Consider the following 23,606-nt stretch of genomic DNA (forward strand, 5'->3'; position numbering starts at 1 on the left):
GGGTGGGAGTTCGTATAGCAAGATGGCGGCCCTTGCGCGCTGACGGGAGAGTTTAGTTCTGAACGCTGCGGCAGGTTCCGTACAACAAGAGGGCGGCGCCCCGCCTGCCTCCGGCGGGAATGGCGGGGAATCTGAAGGTAGAGGAGCTGCGCGCAGTGTTACAGAGGTTGGACTCGGCCAACCGAGCTCTGGGTAAGCGAGGCCGCCGCACCCCGCCAAAGGTGGACAGTGGGTAGGGCGGGTATACCGCGCCCTGCCATCGTTCCCTCATAGCCCCTGCACCGCGCGAGGTGTGCGCGTTGACACCGAGGCTGGGCCTACGCTGATCGCTAGTGCCCACAGTTTGATGCAAATAAGCAGTTTGCAGAACGATAGGTCGTTCTGCGTAATTGTGCGATTAATGTGCATATTCATGAAGCTAATTTGCATACTCAAGTCAGAACTCAAACCCCGTGACCTGATTCTGCTGGCAAAAAACAAAACAAAACAAAACAACACAACCCTTTGTCAGCAGTCCCTTATGCCGGGAATAAAATCAGGCATAGGGGGCTGCCGACAAAGTTTGTGTTTGCTGGCAGAAGCACGTTTACACCGCTTGATTTCTACCGTGAATACGCACATTAGCTTCATTAATATGTACATTAGCTGCACAACTGTGCCAAATGAGCCACCATTATGCATTTTCAAGACTGCTTATTTGCATCGAACTACCTGCACTAGGGCTCTGTGTAGATACAGTCTGAATTAGCCGTTTATTACAACCAAGTGGCTCTTCAGAACTCAAAATCTGCCATCTCAGTAGTCTTTCTAGCTAGTGACTATCTCTGTTTCCCTCTTTTGTTCCTTCTGTCCTTACAAAGGTAACCTGGTGCGCCCTCTTTGATTTGCCAAAAGTTCTGAGGTGTTGGAGATAGTTACTCTGCAGTTGTCTGGTCGAGAGCTGTCTGGCTCATCTCTCTCTCTCTCTGTCCTTTGGTGCCCTTGGAATCACTTTATACATCTATCAGAGGGGTAGCTGAGTTAGTCTGTATCTTGGAAAAACAAGTCCTGGGGCACCATGTAGACTAACAGATATTTTGGAGTATCAGCTTTGACCACGAAAGCTTATGCTCCAAGACATCTGTTTGCCTGTAAGGCACTCCAGGACTTCTTGTTGTTTCTACATCTAGCGCAAGTTGCCTGATTCTGAGCTCAGTTATGTTGTTGTAAATCTGGAAGAACTTCACCATCTTCTGAGTTGTAACAGCCATCTTAGCTGGTATTCTAACAAAACAAAACAAACCAGCAGTCATATAGCACTTTAATGACTAACTAAAAAATTTATTAGGCGATGAGCTTTAGTGGGACAGATTTACTTCTATGACAACTCCTGAAGAAGTGGTCTGTCCCGTGAAAGCTTATTACCTGATAAATTATTTAGTTAGTCTTTAAAGTGCTACATGACTGCTGGTTTATCTTCTGAATTGTCTACACTGGGATGTTACATCAGTAGGAATACAACCATGAAGAACTGGGATAATCAACACAGGCCTTAGCATCTGTTTACACAAGGACTCATGCAACAAAGTTAAAACCAACAAATTCTTGTCCTTTACCTGAATACATAAAGTTGCATTCCACCATCATGTAACTTTCCACTGTAAACAAGTCCTTCATGTATTATACAATGCTAATGTAGATTTGTGACTAAGTAAACAATGCAGAAAATGGGCAGATGCTATAGTAGATCAGTGTGGAGTGGCTTAGTTTCTGTAACTAGCTCCACACCAGACAGGGAAAGATGGAACGAAATAGTGAGAGAGGCATCAGACACGAAAGGGGGCTGAGCCTATGGTGGTGGTTGTTGATGAGGATAATGATAACAGAGACAGTAGAATCACTGATGGTTCAGATCAGTATACTTTACACCAGAATCTGGTCCAGAGAGTCTAAAACTCAAACTGGTAACAAGAAAACAATGTAAAACCACGTTACCAACACATTTCTTTCTTTATTTCTTTCAGAGACATGTATTCATTCACTTGGGGAATGTCAGAACACAATCCAAAAATCAATTCAGTGTCAAAACTACTTAAATCAAGTAAGTATGATTATAGTTTCTAGTTTTCAAAAATCTTAAAGAGATCAGTAGAAAAAATATACTACTTTTTTTTTTTTTGAATTCATGATTAGTAAGAAGAGTAAAGCCAAGATTTATGGGAAGCTTAATTTTTTTTCTCCCAGAGTGTAGCTGTTAACATTTCTAATAGTGTTCACATCTTATAAACAGTGTGTTTCAAGGTAATTGTTGTACATATCAGAAACAAATAAGACATTATGTATTTTAGCTGTTTGATAATCATACTACATTGCAGGGCATGGCAATGGGTTCCCATGTGAATCTAAACTTTTATTATGCTATTTTATGTAATAGAATTGGATTTTTTGTTTTGTTTTTGTTTTTTTGTTTCCTTGGTTGGAAGGAAGGGGGAAAATGACTTATCTGCAAATAAGTTAAACCTGTCAGAGCCCAAAATATTTAATGGACTTGGAAAATATGTGGTTTAAATTATACGAAACAGTTGGAAATAATTGAGCATATTGTGAGAATACAGAGATTTGTTATGTCTGAAATAGAAATAAATCCTGACGCGTGTTAAAACGGAAGGCTTTGTTTGTCCTTAACAGGTTAAGGATGGTCCTATGGATAAAACCTCTCCAAATTTCAGACTTGTCTTCTGTGTTAAAATTAAAATTTCATCCCATCTCTGAAATCTGTTCATGGATGGCCAGCTGTCAGCTCAAGCTCAATAAGGCTAAAACTGAGTTCTTCGTCTTCTTTCATTCTTCCCCCTTCTCCCCATCAAACCCTCCACCACTCTTTCTTTCTTTTTGAATCACTGTGGACAGCACCACAATGCTGCCTGTCACTTAGGCTCATAACCTAAGCATCCTCTTTAACTTGAAGCTCTTTCTAGGCTCTTAATACAACTAGGATATGTCTAAACTGGCAATTTTTTCTACTTAATGTCTGTGATCTGGCCTTTCTTATCTATCCATGCAGCTAACATACTAATCATGCACCTCATTTACCACAGTATCCTTTTCTCTGACCTTGACAAATACAACCTTGCCCTCATCATATCTATTCAGAATGCTTGTGGAAAAAATCAAAGCAATGCGCTGCGACAATGACCATATCATCCTATCTTTCTGAATCACTCCTTTGGGCCCCCTTCCCTGTCAAATACAAGCTGCTAGTCTTCACTTTCTTGATCACAATCCTTTATGGCCTAAATTCACACTACTCATCATCTCTCATTTGCTACCAAAATGTTAACTTTCTTGGGGATGCCAACCTCCATTGCCACTTGTTAGTTTTTCAAATAGGAATCCTGGTGCTTTCTCCCGTGCTGCCTCATACATCTGGGATGAGTTCTCATGGCAATATTTCCTCCTACAATTCTCTCTCTAACTCTCTCTTGCCTTGATGACTACCAAAAGCTGAACAATGATTAGGTTACTGATTCCATGTTTATGTTGACTAGTATTGTTTCCTTGCCCTTTACTGTCTGTCTGTATCCTGTTCTTGGTTTCTATAATACATAGATTGTGATTGTGATCTTTCTGGGGCAGAGATTCTTTTTTTGTTCTGTTTGTGTAGCACCTAACACAATAGGATCCTGCTGCACAACATGCTCCTGAGTATTATGGTAGTAAAACTTACTAATAACAAGAAATCAGTTATATGGCTCACAGATTTTTGGCATGTAAGCAAGGTGAACACTGAAAATTGAAACTATGCCTTTACCTAAAGGTCTTCATTGTATTGCTTTTGGACAGTCTTCTACATCTAGATATACAGACCTCTCCTGTCACTCTCTCTCACCTTCCTCCTGCATGCCGTACAGATCTTAGTGTAGAAAGAATCCTAGCAAGAGCAAGTCCTTCCATTACTGGAACTATTTGTTCTACAGCAGGGGGAAAAAATCAAAATTAGTGACATTTGCTGTCACTAATTAATTTGCTGTCCACAAAATTAATTCAAATAGCTTGATATTTGCTCATCTGAACAATTCTCTCATCACCCTTTGTTTGACCTTTCTGTATAAAGCGTGCTTGGGGGGTAGAAGGTATCATTTCATTCAAATGATAATTCAAGCACTGACTGAAAGGAAAAGATCATTAGGACAGAGGATTCCTAATCAAAATAGCAAATACCATCATCAACTTTGATCTCTCTTCCTCCCATGGAAGAAATTATCCTTAAGACAAGTCATTCAACCTTTATTTGCCTCAATTGCCCATCAGTAAAATGAACAGATATGTAATTCTTGGGACTGTAAGCTGTTTAAGCCTTTTGAGATCCTTGGATGAAAGGTGTTTGTAATAGTTTGCATTGTGGCTAGAATTACATAGTGACAAAGAGATTTGTGTGGTTTCCTCTATATTTCTTCCAGTGAATGTCAAACATGACATACCACAGCAGAACCAATCCAGTCCTAGGTTTCTAATGTTCTCCTCAAGTTTTTGGTTGAATGTTCACTCATCCTTTCATGTGTGACTAAAAGTCAAGTCAGAAAGGCCGTGTCTACACTAGCAAGTCCTTCTGGAAAATCAGGCCCTCTTCCGAAAGAACAAGTGGAGCGTCCATGCACAAAATGTGCTTTTTTGACTTCCTTTTAAAAGAACGTGGCGCTTCTGCCAGAGGCCCTCTTCCTCTCCCAAATGAGGAAGAGTGCCTTCTTTGGAAGGATTCTTTTGGAAAAAAGTGTATGTAAATGCTCCAGGGGACTTTTGTTTGAAGGAGCAGTCCTCATGGTGCTGGATTTTTCGATCCCTGGCCCAGTCTTTTGAAAGAGCAGGGTCTGTGTGGACGCTGTCTTTCGAAAGAGCAGATTGCTCTTTTGATTTGGTTTTTTGTGTGTGGACGCACACTTTCGAAAAGATCTTCCAGAAGACCATCTTTCGAAAGATCACTGTAGTGTAGACATGGCTAAAGAGACTCAATAATATAACTGGGTCAACCACACACCTGACCTTCACTTTTCAGCAACAGAGGGGTCATTTTAGTATTGGGCAGTTCCCTCTGCAACTGCTGTTTTTTTCACTTTGATCTGACAGAGGGAGCTGTTGTACCACACCTGATTTAACACCTTTCAGAGATGTTTGCATAACTCTAATAATTACAGTTGGTACCATAGCATAGGTACTTGCATTTTAACTAAAAGCTAGGAACAGCACGTTCTTAGCTTTCAGCAAGCCACCAGAAAAGAGAGGCTAACCTTTTTAGTTCTGGGTACACAAGTCCACAGTCAGTACAATTTATTTGGATAGTTGTTCTTCACTGTCAGGATGAACCAGCAGTCTTTTGGTGTAATGTGATATATATGCCTATAAAATCCAATGTTTGGGAGGTGGGCGGTCTTCTGTAGGTAAGAAATATATTGTATGTTTTTTATTCAGATGAATCAAAAATTTGCAGCATTGCCCCATAAAATTCTCCTTTGAAAATACAGATTGACATAAATTCAAGGTGAACATTTTATTGAGAGTTGTTGGTTTTTTTTAATAAAATTTTTTTTTTGAAGAACCCCACAAATGTTGGGCAAGTTATTGACTGAAGATGCAGCCAAAGCTCAACACTTTGTGTTGCCTTTTTTTTTTAAATAGTTTTGTCGTCAATTTGAGTGACTTTTAACATGTCAGTTTAGCCAAACCTTTCAAAAGTGGCTGCTCATATTATGGGCTTGTGTGTGAGAGCACGCAGGGTCTGATTTTCAGAGAATCTGAGCACAGACTCCAGCAGAAGTAAACGGATGCTTGGGAATTCTTAAAATGTGTGTCTCAAGCTCTGCACCTGAATTTCGTGAACAACTTGGAAAACATTGATTATTTGAGCTTCACAACACCCCTGTCAGCCAGGAAGTGTAAAGTGCCTGCTAAAAATGAAGCAACTAGAGTCGAGAAAAATTAAGATCAATGTATTTACAAACAGTAACTAGGAAAAATAAGGTAGCATGGTGTTATTGCTGCTATGCTTTGTGGTTGGAGATGCTTACTTGCATGCTTCTGTATATTTAAATACAAAGGACCCAATTCTGCCGTGTTTACTTGGTGAATAGTTCAGGCAATTCAGCAGAACTATTCATAAAAGCAAGAGCTGTAGGATTTAGCAGTTTTGCATCTAAGAGGCTAATCCATTTAAAAGTAAATTTGTCTAAAAAGTCCATAAAAGTCCCTCAAAAATATTGTTGGAAAGAGAAACTTAAATGCACGATTTTCTTAGCTGTGTCTGTTTATTCTCCTAGATAAGGACAATTTTGTATCTCGTGGCTTATCTCACTTCAGACTCGATTCCCAGTTATTTGAATAAGACTCTTTGTAATTCTGAATAGGCCCGCTCACAGTATTTCTGGGCCTTAGAGCAGAACAGTGAGTGGGCACCCCACATCTGCCTGGATAGGATCCTCCATGGACTGTACAGCGCCTGCATTGGCAGGCTTCGGCCTGCACTGTTGGACATACTTTTCTGGCACAGCAGGGGCTTCCACATTCATTAAGGTTGCCAGCTGTCTAATCAGGCAAACCCAAGTACCTTTGCCACCCCGATTCCCTGAGGTCTTGCCCCTATCCTGCCCCTTCCCCGAGACTCCCCTCCACACCCCTGTCTGTCACTACCTGCCTCTCACTCCACTCACCTTCACCACACTGGGGAAGAAGGTAAGCATGAAAGGTTGAGCTCTGAGAGGGAATTTAGGTGCGGTCCCTAGGCTGGGTGGCGAGAGGAGGTGTCAGCTCTGGAGCCAGCTTGCGGGAATGTGTAGGGCTGGGCAGGGGGTTGGGATGCAGGAGGAGGGTCAGGGGTCAGCATTTACTTCAGTCAACTCCCAAAGGTGATTGGAACACCCTCTGGCAGTGGCCCTGGGGAGGTGTTGCCTTCAAGAACCGGCCCTGCAACTCCCAGGGGCTGTAGTTCCTAGCCAATTGGACTTGTGGAATTGGTGCTGGGGACAGACAGCATGCAGACACTCCTCCCTCCGCCCACCCCAATCCAGTCTAATGGCTGCTGGGACTGTGCCAGCATTTATGAATCTGGGAAAAGTGTGGCACAACTGCGAGGGTAAGCAGCAAGCCTCCCTTAGCCTTGTTGTGCTGCTGGGCGTGCCAAGGCGCTTTTGAATAACCTGGGCCCCTTGCAATTGCCCTGTCCTGTCAGCAGGCAGATTCAGTAGTAACACATATTAAATTTAGTGATAAATTGAGTTCCTATGATGGTTGACATTCATCCAAATGCAATGATCTATAACTCTGATAAGAAGGTAGGTTCATTACATGCCAGTAATTCATACAGCAAACTGAATCCGTACATCTCCACTGATGTGTGACAGCCTCACTTTCTCATCTTGAGAGCTGTGTCAAATCAGCCTGCCATGAATCCTGGGCTCTAATTGTTGAAGGTGGGAGATGCACTTCCTTTCATCGCTTGGAAGAAATTAAACTCTTTCAGCTGCATTAACTTCTGCCACATGTAAGGTACAACATACACAGCTACACTGAGGCAAAATTTCTCTTTGATCTGTACATCATATTGCATTAACTGTGTATCAACAATGAATCTGTAGGCACAAGCAGCAATGATGTGGGAGATATTTTAGCAATGACAAGTGTAACATAACTAAAAAGCATGAGTATTTCTGATTAAATTTTTGAAGCTCTTTCCACCACAATTTTTGAATTCCCTTTAACTCCCACCCCAGCTCACCTTGGCCCCCAGTAAATACGTGTGGGTGCTTTGTGCATTGTATTCTGGCTATGGTCAGAAGAAGTGGGTCTGTCCCACGAAAGCTCACCTAATAAACCATTTTGCTAGTCTTTAAAGTGCTGCTTGACTGCTTTTTGTTTTGATAGTGTATAGACTAGGACGGCTTCCTCTCTGTTACTATTCAAATAGGGAATAACTGTAGTACTGCTGAACAGGATCTGGGGATTATTGTAGGTTGCTAATTCAGTGTGTGCCACCAATGTGATGCAGTAGCAAAGTGAGCTAATATTTTAGGTTTTTGTAACAGGAGTATCCTAAGGCATGGGAGGTAATTGCTCCTCTTTTTGCACTCGTGAGGTCTTTGCTGGGATTACTGTGTCAAGTTTTGAGCACCAAACTCTAAGAACAATGTGCACAAACTAGTGAAAGTCTAGAAAACAGCAAAAATGATAAAAGGCTTAGAAAACCTGACCTATGAGGAAAAGTTTTTAAAAACAACAAAAAAGCAAAGTGGACATGTTTAGTCTTACCAGTTGAAGATTGAGTGGAGACCTGTTAACAGCCTTCACATATGTTAAGGGTTGTTCTACAAAGGACAATGATCAGTTGTTCTTCTAGCCACTGAAAGTATGACAAGAAGTAATTTGTTTTTAATCTTAGCAAGTAGATTTAAGGTTAAATATTAGAGCTGTGTCTACACACGCCCCCTCCTTTTGGGGCATGTTAATGAGGCACTTCAGAAAATGCTAATGAGGCACTGCCATAAATATGCAGTGCTTCATTAGCATAATGACGGCTGTGTGCAATTTGAAAGTGCCGCTTTTGGAACACATGCCACCTATGTAGATGGGTCCTTTCAAAAGGACCCCCCCTGACCTCAAAAGCGTCTTCTTCCTAAAACTAAATCGGAAGAAGGGGCTTTTGAAGTCAGGGGGGTCCTTTCAAAAGGCCCTGTCTACACGGGCGGCGTGCATTCCAAAAGCGGCGCTTTCAGATTGTGCACAGCTGTCATTATGCTAGTGAGGCACTGCATATTCATGGCAGCGCCTCATTAGCATCTTCCAAAGTGCCTCATTAACAGTCTTTTATTTCTTTGATTGTCAAGCCAAAATAACTGTGTTTTATAAAGTTAGGTTGTAAGACAGTCCACCCAAAGCCTGGGTTGCAATGTGCCCAGTGGGATACAGGAGTATGCTGAAAGGACACCCACAGTATTTTTCTTAATTAAATGCTTCTAAGCAAGAGCAAGTGGAGCAAAGTGGAGAAAAGCCATTCTGTTGAGACTTCTACAATTTCAGTATATACCTTCCCCTTCTTCCTTCCTCACTGCTTCCAGGTCTCATGCTGATGTTCAGAGATCACATTACTTACCTTTTTCGAGTTTCATGAAGCAGTGCTTCTACAACTGTCAGTGTCCTCTGACAAGAGTCCGTAACGTTTCCTTGCTGCTAACATAAGCAGACCTTATGATAGTAATAGAAAAGGAAGCTAGTCTGGGGTGGGTGGGGGGAGTGAAAAAGATATTCTGGGTTCTTTTTATAATAGTTCTTATTCTTATGACATGTTATACTCTTGGCGACCCCCGGCATGCATGCCAGGAGTGGTACACAAGCCAGTTTACCTCAGCAAACAAGGCAGGAGCTCAGCCCCACCCATCCTCCCCCCATGCAGATTGCACGCGGCTGGGGACACGGAGCCCCAAAGAACCTGCTGCAGGAATGGAGCAGCTTGGCTAGTTTCTTGCCTCTCCCCCTCATGTCAATAACATGTTCCTGGCCAACCCCCAGCATCCCTGACGGACAGGGAGCCCTTGAGGCTGGACTGTCGTTATGGAGGGCAAATCTTCACATTCCCCAACCGGGTGACCTGTCTGTTAAACTGCTCTGGGGATCTGCGATGGCAGCACAGCATTGGGACAATTGTCCCTTTCATTCTGCTGGTCCCAGGTTGCCCCTTTGGATCTGACCCACCTGGGTCTTGCCTTCCTCCCCTGACCTCCCCCCCCCCCCACCCGCCAAAAAAAAAAAAAAAAAATTTTGGGAGGGATTTGCAGGATCCAAGCCAATTTCTGGATTGCCAAGGGAAGTCTAGTTTGTAATTGCAGCCAGCAAGTGGCTTTTGATATGAAACAGTTGGCTTGGGAGTCCCTCCAAAGGGCCATAGCCTCTAGGGGAACTTACAGGGGCTTGCTCTGACATCCTGAAATGCAGGGCTGGGGAACCTTTATGGGGTTGAGGGCTACTTACCCATAGAAGAAACAGTTGGGAACCACACACAAGTTCAGGGTTCACTGTGTGGGAGGGAGCTGTGTGGTGGTGGGCATTTATTTTTAAAAGGCAGTATTCAAAGCATAAAATCAAAGGGCCGATCTTACTGAAAACTATTGTGGCTGGGCTTCCATTGCTTTTCAAGGAGATGGCCCTGCTACTGAAGCTTTTAATTTTTCTAGGTTTTGGTACCATTTGTTTTTGAACTTCATGTGGATACAGTGCCAAGAATCTTTGCTTTAAAAGTGTTTCATTTGAAATTATTTATACATGAAATGATTAAACCACCCTCTGATATGTGTAGTAGGACCCCTATTCTCCACTGTGGTATTCTACTTCTGTGCTCACTGAAGTTTGACTATGGAGCTGTGAGAATCTTTAATAAGGAAATTTGTCCAAAAATTTACAAAAACTTTGAACGGCACTGATTTATCATGTTCATTCCAAACCATGCAAAATCAAGGGGCTTTGTTTTATTTGGCATTAGATCAAAGTCAAAAATAGTCTGAGTGTTCATTTAGAGTGGATTGGTAACTGGGGAGGGGGGAAAATCCATGAATTTTCTTTGAGGCAACTGCTTTCTTTTACAGGTATAGATAATTGCAGGTGCTGTCGAATCCATTTGAAACAAGTTTGAAATATACCACATAAAGCACTGAATAATGGCATGGTTACTTGGTTACAAACGTTGCTTGTTTTTGTCAAAAGTTTCAAACAGAAAATAACTTATCTGCAAAGTTTGCTTTGCTTCGTCTGGAGTGGTAACACCCAAAAATATGGTAATGCGAGCGTTATGCAAATGTGGTGTTTAGTGGGGATTTTATTCACTCTGCTGTTACTAAGCATCTGTTATGTTCCAGTTACTGTTTGTTAATTGAGTGTTTTGCACATGCTATAATTATGTAATTCAGTAGCATTGCTGTCTTGCCTGTGCAGTTCTAATTCATTATGCAAGTGGTCAATTTAATTAAATGAGAGTAAGAACTGGAAATAGCATGTAAGTATTGCTAAAGGCTTGTTCCTGTGAGGGGTGTTCCATATCTCTTCAGTTTTCATTCAGCTTAACAGGGGTGTTCTGTGAACCTCCCAAGAGCAGTTCAGTTCTGGGTGTAAATATGCAATTTACTCAATAATTAATATTTTGGCTACTTTGAGGGGAAGGAAAACTGAATGGTTGTGGAATTGGAATATGTGAGGTCCAGCAATGAGGTTTTTGCCTAATTCACATAGGCTATGTCTACACTAGCCCAAAATTTCGAAGTTTACCAATGAAGCACTGAAATACCTATTCAGTGCCTCATTAGAATGTGGGTGGCCACTGCACTTCAAAATTGATGCGGCTTGCCGCCGTGTGGCTTGTCCAGATGGGGGCTCCTTTTCAAAAGGACCCTGGCTACTTCAAAATCCCCTTATTCCTATCTGCTCATAGAACTAAGGGGATTTCGAAGTAGCCAGGGTCCTTTTGAAAAGCAGCCCCCATCTGGGCGAGCCACGTCAATTTCGAAGTGCTGTGGCTGCCCATGTTCTAATGAGGCGCTGAATATGTATTTCAGTACTTCATTAGTAAACTTCGAAATGGCCATTTTGAAGTTTTGGGCTAGTGTAGACATGGCCATAGTGAAACAAGGATGACTGAAACTTGCATTTAAATATCTTTCTCCCCCCTTTTCACCCCCCCCCCCACTTATTTTTTCCAGAGTATCCAGCCTCTCAGAGTGGGATTTGTGCCATGTGAAAATGCTAGAACCGTTCCAGGGTGCACAGTAGTTCAACCTTTCTGTCACGGCAGTTCGTAGAAGCCACAATATAACCATACTCCTCCTATTCTGTGTGATTACATCAAACATGCAGTGGACCAACAGAAACTGAACTTTCTTAAATTCTGGATGCCTATGTAGAAGGTAATGTTTTAACTGTAGACGATCTACAGCTTGTACTAGCCGAATTTCCTCATGATGTGCACTAGTAGGGTTCTTAATTCTAAGCTTTAGTTTCCGTAGCTCATTTGTTTTTAATATGTGCAGATCAAGGCTATTCCAAACAATCCTTGGTGCTTTGAATAAAGTTATATAGGTAAAAGTTACCAACTTTGTCACTATGCCCATTGTGTTCTCTTCCTTTTGCCTCCCCCAGCTTTGTGAGCATAATGAGGGTGTCACCTTGAAAGTGCTGCTTGACTCATCCTCCTGAGTTCAGGGAGACACGAGGTCATCCTGGAAGTGCACATTAACCTAGTTCTCCTCAGACATGCTCTGTTAAGTCACAGGTACACTGTCTAGCATGGATGTGCAAAACTGACCTCTCAGGGGGTCACAATTAACCCCTGTACTCCTCCCAAGATACTAAGGGAAGTCGATGGGAGATATTCTCCTGTCAGTCTTTCCCAGTATGGACAGCCAAGTTAGCTGAGCACAGATACGCAATTCTAGCTTTGACAATTGTGTAGCTCAAAATCAACGTCTCTGTGGTGGATTTACTTTGCCTTGTGTAGATGTTGTGCATGCACGTGTGTGTGTGCGTGCGCGGGGCATGTTCACTCATCTGATTCTAGGGCAGGAAGAATCCAGCCCTGTGGAACCTAGGTCTTGCAGGATAGCTCCATTGTGAGGGACCTTGTAAAAGGCAGAAATAGAGCTCCATATGAGAACACAAGGGGAACACCCTGACGAATAGCCCTAATAAATGAGCATACCTGAAAGTAATGGGCAAATCTGGTAACAAGTGGTTGATCTAATAAGGTCAAGGCTTTGCTCTGTTTGTAGCTCTGCCATTGGTATGTTACAATCTTACAGGAGTCATTTTAACCCTTTTGCCCCTCTTCATGCCTGGGTTTAAAATAAAGGTGTCGTCTTCTGAACACTTTGGACTGTGCAGTTATATCACCGATTACAGTATTGTTAATATTATAGCCCTACTAAGGGATAAACTTACACCTGCCAATAATCTCTTGCCTGGTTGTGAACTATTGTTCTCAAGAAGTATGTGCTTTGAGCAAGTGTCTACTGATTCACTCGGTGTTACAACCTGTGAGACAAATCACTTTTATTGTAGTTGAAATTTTTTCAAGTAACTTATAAGCTGTAGGCACCTTACAGGTCTGAACTGCTTTTTTTGTTTAACATGTAAATAGCAGATCTTTCCTAGAATGCAACATTCAGCAAACATTCTTTGCCCAAATAAAATCCCATCCCTTCCAGTCTCCAAAAGAAACTTACTGCCTCTACTTTCTGCACCCAGCTATCAAGCACTGGGGCTGTTTCTACACAGGCCACTTCCTTTGGAAGTGGTGTGCTAATATACAGAGGGAAAGATGCTAATGAGGCATCGATGCAAATTCCCTGTGCCTCATTAGCATAATGTCATGTGATTAGGAGTCCGGAAAACTGTTCTTCCGGACTCAGAACGCCATGTAGAAGCGCGGCCTCAGGGGAGCTTCCGGAAGAAAGTCCTTCTTCCAGAGGCCCCTTCTTCCTGAAGATTTTTGGGAAGAAGGGGCCTCCAGAAGGAGCACGTCCTTCTGGAAGGCCCCCCCGGGGCCGTGCTTCTATATGGCATTTTGGAGTCTGGAAGAGCAGTTTTCCAGGCTCCAAATCACGTGACATTATGCTAATGAGGTGTGGGGAATTTGCATCCGCACCTCATTAGCATCTTTCGCTCCATGTATTAGCATACCACTTCCGAAGGAAGTGGTCTGTGTAGAAACAGCCTGTCTCTCTACACTTGCATTCCTCTTTCAAAAGAGGTATGCAAATGAGGTGCAGATTTGTGTATTTGGCACCTCATTTGCATATTATTTCAAAAGACCTTCTTTCCCATTAAATAAAGGGAAGAAGGATTCTTTCGAAGATGGGGTTTACTTTCGAAAGAGCAGCGTCTACACTGGTTTTAATCTTTCAAAAGAAGTTCTTTTGAAATAAGAATATGCAAATGAGGTGCCAAATATGTAAATCTGCATGTCATTTACATTTTCAATTTTCCTCATTTGCCTACCTCTTTCGAAAGAGGGATGCAAGTGTAGACGCACCCAGTGGGATTTGCAGCATGCTCTATAAATGTGAGAGTAAAGCACATTTATGAGGAAGCACGCTCATTGAAAAACAAACCTACTCCTTGTTCCTTCTACATACAAAGGGAATAGCCATGCAAGAACTCCCTTAATTTCTTTGTGGTAAAATCACATAAGTAGGCAGTCTCTCCCTCTGAATTATTAAATGTTTAAAGAAAGTTTCTCAGATTATGAACATGTATGTTTATCAGGCTCTCAACACACTCCAATTACTCTCTGGTAGGAACATTGTTCACCTGAGCACAGAACTATTTTAAGCTGAGGCAGCAGAAAATGCAGCTTTCAAAATTAATGGACTTTAAAAATATTTGGGTCCCCAGTCTTGGGCTATCAGTCTTGTTAAATGTTTCTTTTTCATCACTTATTCATTCAAAAAAAAAAACAACAACAACTTGTTGCTCCTTTCCTAATGGAACAAGAGAAAATAGTTTAGTACAAAAAAAAAAATACCACTGCAACCTTCATTGCATGCCAAAGGGCATGATCTCTTTCCTGAACCAAGCCAGTTTGAAAGGCTTGACAAAGAGTTCTTGGGGGTATATAATCCTCCCCCTCTTTGCCCTCCCAAAGTTTTGCTGTCTGGCCCTTCCGCAGCCCTAGACTTCTTGTAACATATGTTATTCCCAGCCTCTCACCCTCTCCAGTTTAGTGCAGCTGCATAATTTAGCTTTTGCTAGCTGTCGGATTGTGTACACTTGCTGGTAGGGGAGACTTTAACCCAGAGCTTAAATGGGGCAGTGCCAGTCCTTAAATCCTCCTAGAGGGCTAGCAGGCACCACTGTCTGGTAGGGCTTGTGGAGGGGCGGGAGGACTTTGTGCCTTCTCCCCTTCCCTTCCCTTCCTGCCCTCCCCAGGTCTTTTTAAAGCTGATGGGAATCTCTCTACTGGTAGTGCAGCAGAGCTAAAGTGGCTTCCAGCTGTGAGCTGGGGCATGTCCCTTTGGCTCTCGAGAAGGGTGTTCAGAGCCATCCCATTTGTGGGTGTAAAATGTGAACTGATTATCTCATTTTGTGCAACTGACTAGATATCAGGGATGCCAATTCTCCTGATTCACCACAAGTCTCCTGCCAATTGAGGCTTTTTTATTTTTTTTTCCTGAAAAGCCCCAGCTGCATTAGATTAAGCCAGATCTGGGAACTTCACTGCCTTCATGCACTGGTATCAGCTGTGCTCTGACTTGGACTACTACCCCGTTCCCTGTGCTTCAGGGAACACTCCAGAAGAAAGCGGTAGGAGTAGCTCTCTGCACGGGCCTGCTGCACTGCCCCATCTTGTGAAGGGGTCTACTCCTTGTGCAATGCCCCAGTGGAGCAGAAGCCAGGGGAGTTAAAACTGGGTGCATTAGTCTGAAATAAGCAGCTAGGGCAGCTGTTTCTGCACAGGGCGTGGCATATAAACAACAAGCATTGAGTATTGTTTTCCATAGGACATGTAAACCATGGTTGTTTCAGAAGGGAGAACAGTCTTCTGCCTGGATGGAGCCACTTCAACTTAGTGATGATGACACACAAACAAGGTGCTTGTGTGAGGGGGAGACAGATTTGTGTATATGTGTGAGCAAAACACACGAGGAAGATAAAAGATACAAGACGCCACTTGAATCACATCATATTGGCTGTGTCTACACTAGCCAAAAACTTCGAAATGGCCATTTCAAAGTTTAGTAATGAAGACCTGAAATGCATCTTCAGCGCCTCATTAGCATGCGGGTGGCAGCGGCACTTTGAAATTGATGCGGCTCGTCCAGACGGGGCTCCTTTTTGAAGGGACCCCAGCTACTTTGAAGTCCCCTTATTCCTATGAGTCGATTTCAAAGTGCCGCGGCTGCCCGCATGCTAATGAGGCGCTGAATATGTATTTCAGCGCTTCATTAGTAAACTTTGAAATGGCCATTTTTAAGTTTTTGGCTAGTGTAGATGGAGCCATACCGTTATATTTTAAGGGCACTCCTTAATTTATTACAACACATTGTTTTAGGCTGTCAACATTTCAGGGCAAACAGTCAGAGTCTTTGAACCCTTATCCCTCCCCAAATAGCTATGCCCCCACAGAGAGATCCACTTCCCTCTTGCAGAGTAAATAAAAGCAAAATCCCAGCCAGTAAGTGACAGGCAAGCTCACCCAACTGGAGTACATGAAAGTGGCAGGAGAAATGTGTCATCTGGGGGGGCTCCCTGGCCAATGGTGGCTTTGGAGACCTGGCAATGCTCTATGCAGCTGGGAGCAGGGGAGTGCTGGAGACCTGAATGCTGCTTCAAGTCGTGTGCACTGGTGAGTCGCCGTGTGCAACCTATCCCCACAGCCATCAGCTGCGTGGGCTGGATGGGCAAACTTTTCAAAAAGTTTTCACGGGGCAGACTGGGAAGGTTCTCCATTGGCAGATGACCTCCAGGCTGGGACTTTAAGACCTCTGCATTAACTCTTACGTCTTGTTGAGACATACCTTATTATCTATGTCTCACCGCAAAGTAGATATGTGGGATAGTTTTCTATTAAACAGTAGCCCGAGGAAAACCCCAGTTCTGTTTTATCCCCTCCCCCCCTATACACACACATCTTTGTAACCCTTCTGCTGGAAGGAATTGGCAGCAATCAGGGCTGGGTTCAACATCTGGGGGTTCCATTTCATCCATCTCACACACAACCAGCTCAAGCCCCCACCCAGTAGCCTGGGAAATTCACACAACCGTGGGCACCTCAGAGAGGCAATGCTTCCCCATGCAAAAGCACAGAGTCTGAGTGTAGAAAAGGACTTTAATAAAAGAGGCAGAAAAGTCAATTAGCATGAGCTTGGGAAAATTATCACACCCAAGAGTTCATAACCAGTTCTCAAGTAACTATCCCAGCTCAAACGCATTAAGCAATGTCCTTGGCCTCTCAGGCTCACCGGTCCAATATTGTAAACAGCCAATCCACTCACCCAACTTTCTCCATACCCCCAGTTCAAATGCCCCATTTACAACTTGGTCCAGTCTGTGCAGGCACTGACACCTTATGCTGATGCATTCCCTCCTGGAACCTGAGACAATGCCACCTTTGTGCCGGTCCGGCGTTCTGCTTGCTCCTACCAGCCGTCCACCGGTTGTGCTGTCCATCTGTCCACTGCTCCTCCTACTGGCCGCCCACCAGTCACACTGTGCATCCAGCCGTCCGTTGCTCCTCCTACCAGCTGCCCACCAGTCATTCCATCCACTGCTGTGAGTCTGGCCTGAGGCAAAACGCTGTGATTTCAGCTCTTGGTATCCACCAAAGTTGAGTCTCATACAAACACTGGTATCCATCTCAATCTTTTAGCAGGTGGGAAGGACTAGTCAAACCAGACTTATCACTATATGGCCAAGGCACTCACTTAGCTGGTTCAACCCATATCCCACCCCATCTGCTTTACAGTGCTTTAAACCAGGGAGCCCTGGGTAATCCATGTCTCATGCAGTTATATCAGCTGCCCTGTCCCCCACAATGACTTGGAGCATTGGTGAAATTGCACAATTCTTATACTGAGTGTTAGCATAAATTGTGATTTTTTACAACATGTTTACAATTGACATAATATTATTGCTTCCTTGCTACCCATCAGTCTTTGTTTGCAAGGTATCACATATGCACACCTGTGCATTCTCATGCAAGTGATCTCTGGGAGGCACATTCCTCCCAGCCTTCAGCAGCATTGAGTTCCTGCTGGCACATTCCTTACATCTTTTAAACAAAACTCTCTCTTTCCAAGTAAGATTTCTTTCCCACTGACCCTACGAAAGCTCAATTTAGTAAAAGTTTTGGCTATTCCCTAGCATGTAAGTAAAATTGAGCATTACCTGTGTTTTTACAAAATACTTGTTTATGGTGAGACAGCACAAAATATATGAGAGTATTCAGTCGTACGATCAGCTGCTTAAACAATGGATGAAAATGCATTGTTTCTAACTCTCTTGATTTTATTGTCAATCTGACAATACTGTAGCTGATACTTTTATTTAAAATCAGCATTCTTGCAGTCATGAAAATCTGAATGTTAATTAAAAAAAATGAAAAGGGTTTCTGCCCCTCATGGTTACAGAGTCTGATGTAAACCATAACATCCTTTTAGAAAATGCATGATAGTGTAAATACCAAAGTACTGAATTTTATAGCATTGAATGAACTGTACAAGTAATGCTGGTCAATTTCAAGGATCGAATGAATTTTACAAGTAATCCTATGTCCTAATGGACTAAATTGAGGTGTAAAATTATTTTTTTTAATTGAAATTGGCGAGCTAATTTTCTGATTAAAGTTTTTGTGATAAACATTTTCCTCTTCAGAAGAAAACATTTATAAGATCATGGTGTGGGGATATTTTCAAGTTTTCTGTTAAACTGTGATTTGCATAAGGCCCTACTCAAGGTTGTGAAGAAGACCTTGAAAATGTAAACCCTAAAGACTTGAAAACAAGACAGCAAATAAAGAGACCTTCAAATTTATTAACCGGGAAGCTGTCTCATGATCTTTAAATCAAGCTCTTATTTTTTTTCATTTTTCTTTTTGTTTGTCAAATTCAGGATGTTTGAATATTTGTGGTTATCCGTATTGAAACTGAAATCTTTGAGTTTGTAATAGCAAAAACAAATGGAAGGGAAGCAAATGTGCATGAATGTTTAGGAGAAGAATATTTAAAAGCTACGTAGTCTTTCTTGGAATTAAAACTACAGCAGTTTTCTGAGAAGCTGAATTTGCTAGGTGTGTTGTAAGTAATAATTGCCTTAGACAATAGCACCATATGAAGACTTGGTTGCATATGGATTAGTAACTGAGAGAAAGCTGTGCTAGTCTATATACTATCAAAAAAAAGCAGTAAAGTCGCACTTTAAAGACTAATAAAATAATTTGTTAAGTGAGCTTTCGTGGGACAGACCCACTTCTTCAGACCATAGCCATACCAGAACAGTCTCAATATTTAAGCCATAGAGAACCAAAAATGGTAATCAAGGTTGACAAATCAGAAAAAAAAAAATCAAGGTGAGCAAATCAGAGAGTAGAGGGGCAGGGGGGTGTGTGGGAGTCAAGAATTAGATTGAGCCAAGTGTGGAAGTATAAGAGTTACATTGCAAAAATCACAGTATGATACAATGTTGCTTCTGAGCTCAAGAAGGGGAAGTTATGTTGATGATGTGTATAGGAATGTAGGGTGGGTTTGGATGGAGCTAGGTGTGCCTGGGAAAACAGGAACCAGAGCAGTAGGTGCTAGACGGTAATTAGTTAAGGTAACCAGAGATCATAAACAGGAGACTGCCGAAGGTGATATGGAAATGAAGATATGTGATTGGTTTCAGGGGCTATGTGGGGCGGGGTTGTGTCTGGTTTTTCTTTGTTTATTAACTTGCCTTCTTTTGTCTGTATAAATTGAGAGACCTGAGCCCTAGGTGGGGGCTCACCTTTCTCTGAATGTATTAGCAGAGCAGCTTTGCTAATAAACAGAGTGGTCTGACAAATTGTGAGTCTCGAGTCTAACTTTGGCACAAGTTAGCAAAAGAGCCCCTATAATGACCCAGAAAATTCGCATCCCAGTTCGAACCATATGTTAATGTGTTGAATTTGAATATAAAACAGAGTTCAGCAGCCTCTCTTTCCAAAGTAGTGTGAAAATTCCTCTTCAGTAAGACGCAGACTCTTAAATCATTAACAGAATGGCCCATTCCATTAAAATGTCGGCTGACCAGTTTGTGGATCAGGAGTGTTTTTGTGTCTGTTTCATGCCCATTAACTCTTTGTCTAAGAGAGTTTGGAGACTGAAGTTCAGCTTGAGTCCCTTCAGCTCACTTTCTTTATTGACAACCTTACCCAGTTCCTGAAGATCTTTTTCACTTCCTGCTATTAAAACAGTATTGTCTGCATACCTCAGGTTGTTGATGTTACATCCTCCAGTGTTTAATCATGGCAGACCTTCTTCTATTTTGCGCATTATTCTTTCACTGTACAAGTTAAAGAGATCAGGTGAAAGAACACAACCTTGTCTCACTCCTCGTTTTATCTTCACATATCTACCAAGGTTTTTTCTGATCCTGATGGCTGCTGTCTGTTCCCAGTAGATGTTTTTAATTATTCTCAAATCCTTCCCATCTATATCCAGTTCTTCCAACAGTCTCATCATTTCTTCTTGTTTTACTCTGTCGAATGTTCTCATAGTCAATGAAGCACAAATATATGTCCTTTTGAACTTCCAGTGCTTTTGATTAATGACCTTAAAATGTATGCTGCATTACCTCGGTCTTTCACAAATCCACATTGGTCATCAGAGATCTCAGACTGTATTTGATTTCTAATCTGGTGTATCATAATCTTCAAAAGAATTTTGGTCATATGAGTGATTGTCCTACGCTGTTTACATTCAGTTGCACATGGTTTCTTTGGCAAGGCAATAAAAACAGATCTTGATAAGTCTTCTGGGACATGCCCTGTACTGTACTGTTTCGTAATTGTGTTATGTGTAATGAGGCAGTTTCGAGAAGTGAAAATGGTGTTTGGGTAACAGCATTGAACTGAGACCAACTAATCCTGGGTTTTATTTCTGGCTCTCTTGCTGGCTTCCTGCATAACTCTCCGTGGCCAAGTTTACTCAGCTGGGCTATGCCTACACGAGAAGCCGTTGTCGACGGAAGTCACTGTTGGAAGGGACTTTCCGTCAAAACTTCTGTCGACAGATTGCATCTACACACAAAATCAGATCAAAAGAGCAATCCAGTCTGTCAACAGAGAGCAGCCAGACTGCCCAGCCCTCTCTCAACAGAATGGCTGTCTGGAGCTGTTTTAAACTGGGCTGCCCAGTGAACCGGAAGCCCTGTCTGTAGACAGAAGGTCCCCAGAGCATTTACACCGATGTTTTGTCAACAGGGTACTGTCAAGAGAGGCATTATATGTGAACAGGGAGAGGTATAACACTGCCAGTGGATGGGCTGGGTTTGGCAAATTCTGTGGTTCATCATTGGTCAGTTCCTGAGAGTGCCAGACTGGAAAGATTCAACCTGTAATAATAATTCATAATATACATCAATTTAAAACTAATCATAATTAACTCTTTTTAATTATATGTAGTAATTGGAATTTTTAAACCGCAATTTATAACATTGAAGTTTCATTTTAACAGCAGAAATATATATAATTTTAACGGAAATGGCACTTACATGAAAAATCACTCATAGATGGAGATGGTGTCCATCAATTTTCTGCTTTAAAAACATAAAGCTGTGAAACAAGGATCTTTTTAAAATGGGAAATACTTGAATCTCAACAATTGTAGCTATAATTTTAAAATGTATATTATGTGCTGGATGGTATGTTTAGGAAGAGGGAAAATTAAAATAGCTAGGATCTCGTTACTGATAGCAATTTAGTGCTAACCTCTGTCCCTGGATATGATGCTGTTTGCACTGAAGTTAACAGTATGGTTGTGAGGTCAAAACTTCTGACAATGTATGAATGTTTGTTGGGTCTCATTGTGCGGTATGCAACTTCTAAGATGATTACATGGTTCAGGGAGCTGCTAACCCGTGAAAATCCTGTTCAGGAATGTGCAAAAGTGTGAAATGTGTCAGATGGTCTCTCAGTCCCGTTGCACAGGTATGTTTATCAGTACAATTGATGCTGTTGTTCACAGTTTCAGACAACCAAAAGATTGACTGAGTCATGGAGTATGAACTAATTAACTAACTAACTTAACTAATATACTCCTTGTATGGCAGCGTTCAGGTGGAGGGTTATCCTCAGAGACAAATTTCATTTACTGTGCCAAGAATCTATTGGTGTCCTAGGGCAGGGCTTAAACTTAAACTTTATTTACTGTGCACAAGAAATAATTTCTGGTGACTGAAATTTTACCAAGTTTTGCTAGACTGCAGTGAGTGGAGAGGTTGCTAGAACAACTCCCCAAGAGCCTCCAAAATACAGAGCTGTACTCTGGCATTACTTTCATGGGTTAATTCAGTCACTTCTAAGAGAGCTTCTCTATGTTTGAGAGCAGCCTGGAGACAAGACACAGGCTTGTATATCAGCTGACACGCCTGACAAGTTCTCCAGAATTAATCTGTCTGAGAGCAGCAGAGCTGAGTTTAATTATGGAAAGGCTGCATCTGTGTTCAAAGCAATTGAGAAAAAGAAGAAAGTAAAAAGTCTGTTTGATTAACTGCTTTCAGCCTGATGGATAAAGACAGATGGTTACTAGATATTTTTTCATGGCTCATGGAGCTGTATTCTTTGAGTAAATTAAAGCTATAGGGTTAAAATCCACCTTTGAAGATGCATATTTGTAACCCGCTTTCACTCCAGTAGGAGTTATGTGCAAGCAACCTGGGGCAGAGTCAGGCTCCAAAGTAATAGTATGCTGTGTTAAAAATACATTTTTGAAATGAATCTTCAAAGGCGAGTGATAGTTTAAAATGTTGGTTAAAACTTGGTAAAATGGTGGCTTATTCACAGTTCAGGAAGCCTCTTCCCTGAATGATTTGTTAGAAGTATAGAAGTGTGGTCAGAAGTGTTTCTTCTCTTTATCCACGTAGGTGTCTCTCTCAACCCCCAAGCTTTCACAATATTTCAGTCCTTACCATACGACCATGGAAATCCTTATACAAGCTATCCTCAGTTCTTTCACCCTGCGGATGGTTTCAAACAGACATCTGATTGCACCTGGTTGCAATTGCGTTCTGAGGCATGAACACAATTTGTTATATGGGCTTACTAAGGTAAATATGTCATGGTAGAGATAAGCCTTTAGACTATGGTAAGAAATCAAATTCAGACAGGTATTTTCTTCTCTCAGGTCCCAGGTCTCTTAATACAGGTTGAACCTCTCTAATCTGGCTCCCTTGTGACCCGACTGGTTCCAGATGAGAGAATTTTCCAGACCACAGGAGGTCAATAATGTCTAGCACATTATGACCACTTTCACGGCTTACTGGGCACTTAGAAGACATTTAGGGGTAAGTTACAGCTAAATAACAGCACAGAACACTGAGAGACAGGACTGGATAAAGATAGATGGTTGGAAACAAGCTTTATAGGACTATGGGAAACATGGCAACACCCGCTGTAAGTGGTCATCCAGCTAACTAAAATCTCGCTGGATTATGGATGTGGATGGATGAGAGAGTTCTGGATTAGAGAGGTTCAACCTGTACATCTAGTTAGGTATGTGTTTGCAGGATCAAGGCCTTATTGTGTATTTAGTGTGTGTTTCTAAGTGATGTGGGTGCTACTTTTGCAGTAGGGAAAAAACAGTGCAGCAGTAAGATTTGAAGTCCAGCTGACTCAGGACTAAAAAGAGAGGTGTGGACAGTCAACACTGGACTTGGAAATCCAGCAGAGAGCAGAGGGATGGGGAGGTCTCAGAGCCCAGGTGGGCTCATCTGCGTTCCTATTTGAAGAATTGTAGGGTGAGCTGGAGTCAGTTGACCCAGGCTTTGAGACTGCCCTGCATGCATTTTGTATAGCCACCCGTCCTGGCTCTCGGTGTTGTGTGCTATACTTTTGTTTTGTTCTCGTTTTTGTTTTGTTTTGTTTTTTT

The 23,606-nt window shown here is 42.1% G+C and overlaps 1 protein-coding gene across 5 annotated transcripts in view; it reads left to right on the plus strand.

The window, feature by feature from the left end:
- Positions 1-55: 55 nt before the first annotated feature.
- LOC142020541 (arylamine N-acetyltransferase, pineal gland isozyme NAT-3-like) overlaps positions 56-23,606 on the plus strand; it is an 88,268-nt gene continuing 64,717 nt past the window's right edge. For all 5 annotated transcript variants that reach the window (XR_012647435.1, XM_075008482.1, XM_075008483.1 and 2 more), the window contains exons 1-3: positions 56-192; positions 2,004-2,080; positions 11,709-11,912. The gene's annotated coding sequence lies outside the window, so the exon portion shown is untranslated. The remainder of the gene's footprint in view (positions 193-2,003; positions 2,081-11,708; positions 11,913-23,606) is intronic.

The sequence above is a fragment of the Carettochelys insculpta genome, chromosome 14 (genome assembly GCF_033958435.1).
Source record: "Carettochelys insculpta isolate YL-2023 chromosome 14, ASM3395843v1, whole genome shotgun sequence".
Classification (NCBI taxonomy): Eukaryota; Metazoa; Chordata; order Testudines; family Carettochelyidae; genus Carettochelys; species Carettochelys insculpta.